Source organism: Tasmannia lanceolata, unplaced genomic scaffold (genome assembly GCF_043159265.1).
Source record: "Tasmannia lanceolata isolate RefF3 unplaced genomic scaffold, GAP_Taslan_0.1 ptg000029l, whole genome shotgun sequence".
Taxonomy (NCBI): Eukaryota; Viridiplantae; Streptophyta; class Magnoliopsida; order Canellales; family Winteraceae; genus Tasmannia; species Tasmannia lanceolata.
In genome coordinates this window covers 5,184,986-5,194,962 of record NW_027518706.1, presented here as the reverse complement: position 1 = coordinate 5,194,962, position 9,977 = coordinate 5,184,986, and the positions used below count along the sequence as shown (strand labels likewise).

Here is a 9,977-nt window from a genome sequence, read left to right as displayed (position 1 = left end):
GCACAAATAATCAAATAAGAGAGTGAGAGGGAGTGAGAGAAATACCAATCACACAAGTGACACAACGATTTATAGTGGTTCGGCAAACGGCCTACTCCACTCTTCTCAAGGTCTCACTTGAGGATTTCCACTATTGAGACCTCCACGACGCCCGGCTCCAAGGCTTTTACACTCCAAGGGAATTAAATAAGGATGCCTTTCCACCTTTACAATGACTCTCCTTCTCCGCCGAGTTCTAAGCGCTTCACCCAAGGGAATTAAAAACAACGGATGCCCTTGCTACCGATTGAATAAAGAAGAAGAAGTATTAGCCTCTTACTAGGCTTGATTACAAGTTGTAGCTCCAAGGATGCTCTCAAGAATAAACAAGTTTAAGCCTAAACCAATCTCAAAAGATTTTCTCAAATCAAAGCACAAAGAGTTTGGTTTGTGAGAGAATTTAACCCAAAAATAGTTCACAAATGATTTTCTAGGGTTTGTTGAAGTTGGACAATGTTCATTTATTGTTTTGGACCCTTGAATGGGTATATATAAAGTCCCAAGTCCATGTGACCGTTTGGGGGGTAAAACAGTCAAAACTGGGTCAAAAAATCAACTAGCCGTTGGGCCTCCAACGGCTATAATTTTTTGAGAAAATACACTTCTCGGAGTTCCGAGAATTTTCTCGGAGTTCCGAGCTCGGAGCTCCGAGGGTTTCTCGGAGTTCCGAGAAACCAAACAGAGATTTATGTTTAAGAACCTGGAGCATTTCTCGGAGTTCCGAGATCGGAGCTCCGAGAATAATTCTCGGAGTTCCGAGACTGGTTTCCAGCAAACAGTGTTGAACTTGTAAAATTCATATCTCCCTCATTTCTCATTGGATTTTGACGTTCCTATACTCTACGGATATGAGAAAAATGAGAGCTATCTGTTAAAAATATTTTCAAAAATATTTGAAAATATTTTAAATAAGTTTTGATAGGATTTAGTTGCTGGTCCAGGTTGTTGCTTCAGAACTCTGTTTTGTTCATTCTTGTGTTGAATGCCATATGGGTCCCAACATGTTGGTCCACCACCATGGCCATTCACTTATCCATTTAAGTCCTTAAAGGGTGTGTTAGTCTATTTGAAAAATATATTTTTAGGGGTTTTAAGATGTGCCTTGATAAGAGAAAACACAAGAGAGATAGGTGATACAATCTACCATTTTTACCACTCTCTTGAATGAACTCTTGAAGTAGCCATTGCTTGATCTTCTCTTTGAGTGCATGGATTGCTTTGGGATCTTCAAGGTTGAGCTTCTTTGCTTGACACCTTCAAAGGATGATGCCACCATTTGGTTCAAGCTCATTTGCAAGTTGTTGATCCACAAGCTTTGGCCTTCATTTGCAAGCTTTGGCCTTCATTGCTTGATCTTCTTTTGCTTGTTCAATGCTTTGAGATGGTTGTGATGAGCTTCTCCTTGGTACTTCCAAGGTGTGATTGGTCCAAGTATGTTCCAAGCTCATTTGCCATTGTGTTTGGTTCACCCTTCCTAAAACAGGGTATTCTTCACCCATCAGGACAGTAGTTCTAGGCTTTATTCTTCCTAAAACTGGTTTTATATTACACATCACAGAGTAATATAAAACGCCCTTTATTCCTCATGATTAATCATAGTTAGCAAAACTCTGTTTAAAACGGCGTTTTTTCTTTTTTTATTATTGTGTGTCGTTTAAAACTTTTACAAAGAATAAAACTCTGCTTTTTTTAGGCAAATGTTTTAAACACGTTTAAAATGCATTATAAACGTTTTAAACACGTTTTTTAGGCCAACTTTCTAATTTTAACGCCACCATATTTTGTAAATGACAAAATTCTAAACTCATTTTCTTGTGTTTCTTTTTTTTTACTATGTTTTTTTAAACCAGTACCGTATTAAACTCGAAATTTTGCTGTCCCGTTTTTGTTTTTGCCGAATCACGTTTTGCTAACTATGGGATTAATTCGTTTGTGCGTGATGAGTCCGATAAAGGAAAAAATCAAGGGGTCTCCTAAAGGAAGGAAAAATCAAAGAGAAAGGAAAACCAAAGCTAAAAAATTCAATGGAGAATAAAACGAAGAAAAAGTAGGAGAGTGTTTCTCATCAAAATAGGCCTATCTCATTCCATACAAACTTGGAGAGAGGGTTTCTCCAATACTGAATGTGAAGAAACGCATTCATCACATACAAATTCAAATGAAAGGAGAAAAAAGGAGAATGAAGAATAAAGCCTTCTTCCACAAACTTATCTTTAATTTCCAACATGTAGCAACCTTATTTTAATTAATGGCTTGGTAATCATCTTCCATAAATCTCCCAAGATGGACTGATCAATGTATCGCAATGGAAACCTTCACACTCAAGATTTGATAGTTATTTTATATTAATAGGTAAAGAAAATATATATATGAGAAAAAAACATTACTTGCAAGTGGCACCACCGAACAAAACGCAAATAATATAACATTAACTTACAAATACATCAAAGAAATAACATGTAAAATAGTAATCTTTGTCCAGTGGGAAACAAAAGCGGATGTAGCAGTGAAATTTTCTTTTTTCATAGTATCTCAAAAATTACTGAGGTAAGATAAACCTTCAGTGAGAAATAAGGCCCTATTTCATCATTCTCTGTGGATCCCAGCACCAAGATATATGTTTCTAATAGAACACATTTCTTTTACAACGCCTCCCATCTCCATTCGTTCTCTCGGAGATTCTGCAGAACACACCACTCCAATCCTCACTAAAGATACCAAACACTCCTGCAAACGACGTATCTTGTCATTGTAATTCTCAGTAATGTTTGTGGCTCTTCCTTCATCATCATCTACAAGAACTAATGGATCCAAAATCTCCATCACTCGATCAGGCAAAGACAACTGGACACGTTTGTGAAGACTTAGACCATCCTTAAACATTTCATCTGTGGGGCGCTTTCCAGTGAATATCTCTAATAAAATAATCCCATAGCTATACACATCTCCAGTGGTGGACACATGACCACCTGCCTCATATTCTGCAATTCCACACATCTTTTACACTTTTTGTTGTGATAAAGGATATAAGATACCAGTTAGAAACTAAAAGCAAATATGAGGTTTGATTTTGAAAAAAAGGTGAAAATTTTATCAAAGAGATGATAGATAATTGAATGATCTCTTCACATTTAGAAACCTAAGTTGCATGGAAAGAGTCTAGAATTTTTAGAGAAACACATAAGAAACGATTTAGCACAATGAAAGAAAATATAGATGTTTTGTCCTATGTTGCATTGCCGATTTGTGGTTGTACAGAATATCTTTTTTATATTGTAAGGGTGTTTGTTCCTTCTACTTATATTGCCCATATTTTATAACTATAACTACAAAATTTCCCTCATACAAGAATTTTTTTATGATTGGTTTAAGGAGCAATTTTGACTTTTAAAGAGACAATAGTTGTGCCCAAATTTTGTAACTAAAACTACAAAATTGCCCTCTACTTGGTAATGGTATACAAGGTCATTTCTTATGATCATCCCAAATAATTTTGGGATTTAGAAAGGGACATGAGTGAACATGAATATGAAATCAAGATCATTGATCTTGTAAAACATCATCGGGTGACTCACATGGTCTTAGTACCATCCTATATGGATACCCAACAAGGTGTATACAAGGGATTACAAAAGTAAGAGTTAGATTTTTAGTGGAACGACCTTGTTGGTTTTTGGATTTTGAAAATTGATTTTGAATCTAAAACTGATTATTGTCTTCTGGTTTGGAATTTTTTCTATGGTGTAATTTTTTTTACACCATATGCATAGAATGGGTGGGGCCCACCCATTTTACACATGTTTTGATGGGTGAGGCCTACCATTTTAATTCGTGTTTTGATGTTGTACATGCATCCCACTATCTCCACGCAAGCCTATGCATAAGCTGGGTCCCAACTAGAAAAAAGGGTGGATATATCACTTCCCCTCATGTTTTGATGGGGGCGTGGCCTATACTTCTATGGGCTACGAATGCTTATTTACTCATAAATCTTATGACTTGTGAGAGCTTCAAAATTAATTTGGAAGACAATCAAGTGAGGATTGAACGATCATCTCGTATCTTTAGTAACTATGATACATCAAAACATGAAAAATCATTGGATTTAATTGAGTAAATTTTTTGTGGGCAAAAAATATATATAAATAATTTTTAAATTGAAAGTAATTTGAATTAAAATTTGTGTAATTTTTTTTTACTTTAAGATAACCTATTGATTATTATATAACAACTATTTTTTGCCCCCCGTGGGGCAAATTCCTGGCTCCGCCCCTGGTATAGGCAAGAGTGTCAGAATCTGACATGGTTATCTAGTGTCAAACCTCAAAAAAGAATGATTTGTAGATTCGCCAAAATATTTTAATCAATTGTCAAATTTTAATTTTTTAAATAATAGTATTATTTTAACAAGTAACATATTTAAATTTTGATAAGTTAAGTAGATATAATATTTCATTTTTTTTAGAAAATTACTAATAGGATGGGTAAAATTCAAAATGTGTGATAATTATGAAGTTGTGGCTGTAGCATCCAGTAAAACAGAAAACAGATAAAAGAGATCTAGAACTATCTTAGAGACTCGTGCAATTTGAGACGTATGTGTCCCACACGGGTACTTCACCCATTTAGAAGAATCAATATAACATGGGTTTCGGCCAATCAAGTCATGTAAGTGATGAATAGCATTCCACTATGTATTACTAAAAAATGCTAGCCAATTTTGGACCATGATAATTTCTCAACATGATTTTTTCATCTAAAACCAACCAAGTCTCAGTTAGATTAAATTTAATTTCATACTACTTATAAGGTAAAACATAAGTAGAAGCAGAAGGAAAAGTGAAATGATGTCATTTTCTAAGTACTAACAAAATAGTTGAAAATGTCAAATCTTTAATTTCACTTTCATGTTGACTTGGGAGAGGCAATTTAAAAGGCAATTGTTGAAAAATCCATTAAACACAAGGAAGTAGAATGAATAGTGCACATCAACCAAACGTCCTTCGGAAAGGGAAATGGCATCATTTAACCTTCCTTTCCAAGAGAAACACTATTTCAGTCACAACATTAATCCAAAAGTCTCGTATTTATTAATAGGAATTATTAGAAACCTCCTTGACTTATATTTATCAAACACCTTAAATTTAGGATAATCGACAAATGGAACTTAGGATAGTTACCAAAAGGCTACAATTATTCGCATGACCATGTTTTCATTATGAGTAAGACTCACATTGTTTTACACTTTTTAATGAGCTATTGAGAGTTTTGTTTGGAATTGTAACAACCTTTGATAGCTGGTTAAACAATAATCATTCCTTGGATTTGCCCACATGCTACTCTTGCCTTGCCCTAGCCTTTGCATTCCTGATTCTAGATTTGCCATATATCACGTATAGCAACTATAAATATTCCTCCATCTTTTCTCTTCCGATCGAGGATTGCCAAAAAATCATTCCTTGGATTAGACACACACACACACACACACACACACACACACACACACACACACACACACACCGCATTCTTACAGTTCTAGAAGGAATGAGGTAATGCATCACTTATTACCCTAGGATCACCAAATAGGGATTATGAGCCCTAAGTCCTGGACATGACTCTGTGTAGAACCATCTAACCAGACTAGGAAAGTGCTGCTTGTCATGTGCTCAAGCTCTTTTGGAGAACATAGTTCATCTTTTTCCAAACCACTTTTTTTTAAAAGAATCACCAAAAGTTGAAATGTTTGACTAGGGATTTATAGAAACAACTATTTATTAGAAAGAAAGCAAGGGTTCTGAGTGTCGGAACCATCCTCCACTGACATCTAGAGGGAAGTGTGTGCACCTTCAGCAGATGGCGTGGAGTGAACTTGTGATGCGCCAATTGGGATCTTTGGCAGCAGTCATTAATCTGGAAATCCTTGTGAGGTCGATGCCAGAAAGTGGCTACTTGCCCCCACCCTTCATCCGAACCAGTGGAATGAAAACAAATACCTAACTCTATGTTTTTTTTTTTTTTTTTGAAAATTGACATTGCATTAATAGACAAAAAGTATTGGGCGGGGACAAGATGCCCCACACATGATACTTAAAAGTGGTCCGCAGACCCATTACAAAGCCTATTAGATAGGCGAGATAACCGGCGACACGACTAACATGGACTCCCTAAGGACTCCTTCCTTTGCTAGAATATCCGCCGCCTCATTAGCTGACCTCCTACGATGCTCAATCCTAGGCTCCAAAAATCTTATTAAGTCCAAAATCTCCACAATTAATGCAGTAACCACAAAATTTACAGATGTAGCAACACAAAATCTACAGAAGCAAGAGTAGATATTGTGTTATACCTTCGTGGATGAGTAGTTGCTAACTGTTCGGCTTTGTCACACTCCTCAGAGAGTTATACCTTCGTTCAAGGGTGGTTGCCGATCGTCCAACTCTCGACAATCTTGGCAAATGGTTCACCCAATCTTTGAAATGGCAAAGGGGTTGCACACATGGTTTCAGGCTATAGCAATGATGCCCAGCGGTAGTGGGATTCAATCGAACAGGGGCTCGTCTGATTGGACTACTCCAGGGCGTTTTGGTCCTTCTTGAAAAGTTGGATAATTTAGAAAAAAGGCACTTTTCATGGTACTTTTGCTTCTTTCATTGGAATATATTTTCTCTAATGGGTCTTTGGGGTGTTTTACTGCTCTAGCTCATTTAAGAAGCACGATTTGATTCATCATTGGAGTGTTGGGCCATTTTTTGTTGAGAAACATTAGTCATGGGTTTTTTGGAAATTTATTTACAAAATTTCTCATTATTTTTAATAATATTAGAGATTTTATTGAATAATTGAATAATTACTTCTCTGAATTTTTCCAAAATTATAATTTTTTAACCATTTACATGATTAGCATTTTCTACTCAACTATTTTGCATAAAAAACTCATGGTCATGGGTACTAAAAAGGCCGCCTATTATTCGGGTGACATGTACAAGACCACTTGATGTAAAATAACATTCCTATATACCTTGTCAATAAATATAGAAATGCTTTCAAGTAATTTTTTTGGTTCAAGATGGTAATTTAGCCTTTGTTGCACCACATTATATGCCTAATAAGTGAGAAATATTTTATAGTACTCATTGAGAATAAACATGATGACGAAAATTGATAAATTTATTACCTGGAGCAATGTACCCAATAGTTCCCTTTAATCCAGTTGTTCTGCTTTGATCTTCAGATGAGCTCTGAATGATTCTTGGATAAAACTTGGCTAACCCAAAATCACCCACATGAGCATTCATGTCTTCATCCAAAAAAATGTTGCTTGGGTTTATATCACAATGAGCAATAGGTGTATGGCAATGATGGTGAAGATAATCCAGTGCAGAAGCTATGTCAATTGCTATGTTTAATCTCTTAATGAAGTTTAAACTTCCTAATTGATGTTGCCCATCTAATTTTGAATGCAACCACTTCTCTAGACTCCCATTTGGCATGAACTCAAGCACGAGAGCTTTGAAATCATTACCTCCAAAATCGATGCTTGAACAAGAAGTTATGATCGTCACAAGATTTCGATGACGAATGTTTCTCAATGCGTTGCATTCAGCTATGAAACTCTTTGAAGCTCCCCTTAAGTGAAGGTTGAGCACTTTGACAGCAACAACATTTTCAATGCGACTGAGGATTCCCTTATAAACTGATCCATAACTTCCCGTGCCTATCAAATTGGCTGAAGAGAACCCATCTGTTGCTTTACAGAGCTCTGCATAAGAAACCTTTAAATGCCGGCCCTCCATAGAAGATAGGGAAGATGGTTTCTTCCTTGACTTTCTTACCCAATAAAGTGAAGCAGGGACACACAATAAGAAAATCAAACATACAACCGCACTAACTACTAGGATGATTACTCTAGAAACATGGGCTTTTCCTCGTCTGTCATTAGCTAGCACGGGGCATGTAGGCAACTTTAATTCTGGGATACCACCACAAAGATTATCATTTCCCGTGACTGAAATTGCACTGGCATTTCCAAAGACCCCTTGTTTTGGAACTTCACCCTCAAAATTATTGAAAGACAAGTTTAGATATTGTAGAAACTTAAACCCCTCTAGATATTTTGGAATCTTCCCTGAGAAGTTATTGTATGAAAGATCAAGGGCTTCAATGGATGTTAATGTAGTAAAAACTGACGAAACATCTCCTCGGAAGGCGTTACCCTGCATATAAATTTCTCGCATGCTCTTACAATTTGCAAGAGTGCTTGGGATTTCACCTGACAATTTGTTCTGAGAAACATCCAATAGCTCTAGAATTTTCAAGTTACCCACTTCTGATGGGAGGGAGCTAGTAAAAATTTTTTGAGACAAATAGAGTGCGATTGATAGCGAAGAAAGGCCAATAATTTGTTTTTGTATCATACCTGTTAGGTTATTTTGAGAAAGGCTCAATCTTAAAAGTTTTGTACAGTTTGCAAGAGATAGAGGTATGCTTCCTTGCAGGTTGTTATATTCTAAGTCGAGGTTGGTCAATTGAGTAATATTTCCAATATTGTATGGGATTTTCCCGGACAAACTATTACCACCCAAGTAGAGTTGATGTAAGTTCTGGAGCATCCCAATTGAAGTGGGAATAGAACCTGTGATGAAGGTTGAATATATACCCAAAGCTTTTAAGTTGATGAGATTCCCGATCTGACTGGGGATGTTACCAGAAATTTTGTTTTGTCCTATTCCCAACAGATAAAGGTGAGTTGAGAGATTGGCTACGTAGTTGGGAAGTGGGCCAGCAAAATGATTTCTCTGTATGAGCAACTCATTTAGATTACTACAGTTGGTCAAAGAAGTGATAAATTTCAAGTCATCAGCTCTACCAAGGCCTAGGTAATTATAGCTCAAGTCAAATATGAGTAGATTCTTTCCCCATCCAATATTTTCAGGCACCGGTCCGCTAAACTGGTTCCCTTCCATTTCAAGCCATTGAAGACTTGAAACATTGGATAATGTAATTGGAATGTGTCCGGTAAATTGATTGCTTCCTAAAAGTAGATATTGGAGATTAGGAAGAGAGAATCCTATGTTGGGTGGAAGGGTTCCATGTAACTGGTTATCTGCCACGTCAAAGACCACAAGAAACGAGAGATTATTATAAAAAGAGGAAGGAACCGTACCGTATAATAAATTTGAAGAAAGGGTGATCCATTTCAAGTTATTAATTCGGGCCAGGTCATCTGGGATGTGTCCCACCAAACTATTTTCAAATAAATAGAGACGGGTGAGGGATGAAACGTTCCCTAGTTGAGGTGGAATGCTCCCTGTAAGATGATTATGACCAAGAAACAACAAGGATAGCTTCGGTAGAGTGCTAAGTTGGATGGGAATTTTCCCTGTCAACTCATTGTAACTCAATTGAGTACCCACCAAGTTCTGCCCACTAAGGTTCAATACAGTGACCCTTTGATGCCTCCGACCGCAAGTGATTCCATTCCAATTGCAGAATGGAGAGTATGGTTCCATGATGATAAGGCTCCAAGAGGATCACTCGTTTTAGCATCCTTGAAGGAGAGCAGAGCCATTAGATCGGTTTCGTTTCCTAGTAAGGTGGTGGTGGTTATAGATTCTGAAAGTAGTACATTCATAGCAAGGAAGAGATTTAGAGAGAGTAGCTCCATCCTGATTCATTAAAGTTCTTGTTGTGCTGAGCAAAGAGAAGATTTTATTTATTTTTTGTCTCCCAATTTCATTTGATAACACTCGACCTTTATACAGAACGAAATGATGATGAAATTATTTCCCTCTATCTAACGTTTTTTCATGAAATTTGGACTCCTAATTTCCATGTACACGCTTGTCACATGCATTCACAATGTGGTAGTTTGGTACACCGTACACATGTGTTACACACGACTCACATGAACGGGGTTTAGATTATATAACAGGCCAGAG

At 36.7% G+C, this 9,977-nt stretch overlaps 1 pseudogene; it reads right to left on the bottom strand.

The window, feature by feature from the left end:
- Positions 1-2,625: 2,625 nt before the first annotated feature.
- On the bottom strand, positions 2,626-9,548 carry LOC143858942 (receptor kinase-like protein Xa21 pseudogene; annotated as a pseudogene).
- Positions 9,549-9,977: the final 429 nt, after the last annotated feature.